The following is a 504-nucleotide window of genomic DNA, read 5'->3' on the forward strand; positions in this document are numbered from 1 at the left end:
CAGAAGCACTTCACCGCCGACTCGGCTCAGCGCCAGCAGACGCTGCCGCGTCCCATCAAGACCATGCAGCGCTCCCTCTCCGACCCCAAGCCCATCAGCCCCACCGCCGAGGAGGCCGGCAAGGACAGGTTCTCCCTCTACCAGCACCCACTGCTCCCCAGCACCCAGGTAGGTCAGTGCAGGGAACGACCTTTCTCCTGGGGAACGGCCCCAGGAGACACCTCGGGACATTTCGGTTTCATGAGCGCTGCGGCAATTAATATTTTAAAAGGTTGGCTGCCTGCAGCAGCTGATGGCAGCCAGCAGGCATGGACGCGTGCACCGAAGCCGGCAGCCGGAGGGAGGCCTTGGAGCTCCACCGGCTGCACGAGGCCGTTAAGGCCCGCGGACCAGCCGCCATGCACGGCTCCGTTTGGGGTCGCGGCAGCTCTCGCTCCCACCTTTGCCCCCAGGCACCGAGGTTGCCTTGGGCTGCCAAGCGCCCCATAGAGAGCCCCGGGGCCA

Source organism: Charadrius vociferus, unplaced genomic scaffold, assembly GCF_000708025.1.
Source record: "Charadrius vociferus isolate BGI_N301 unplaced genomic scaffold, ASM70802v2 scaffold1171, whole genome shotgun sequence".
Lineage (NCBI taxonomy): Eukaryota > Metazoa > Chordata > Aves > Charadriiformes > Charadriidae > Charadrius > Charadrius vociferus.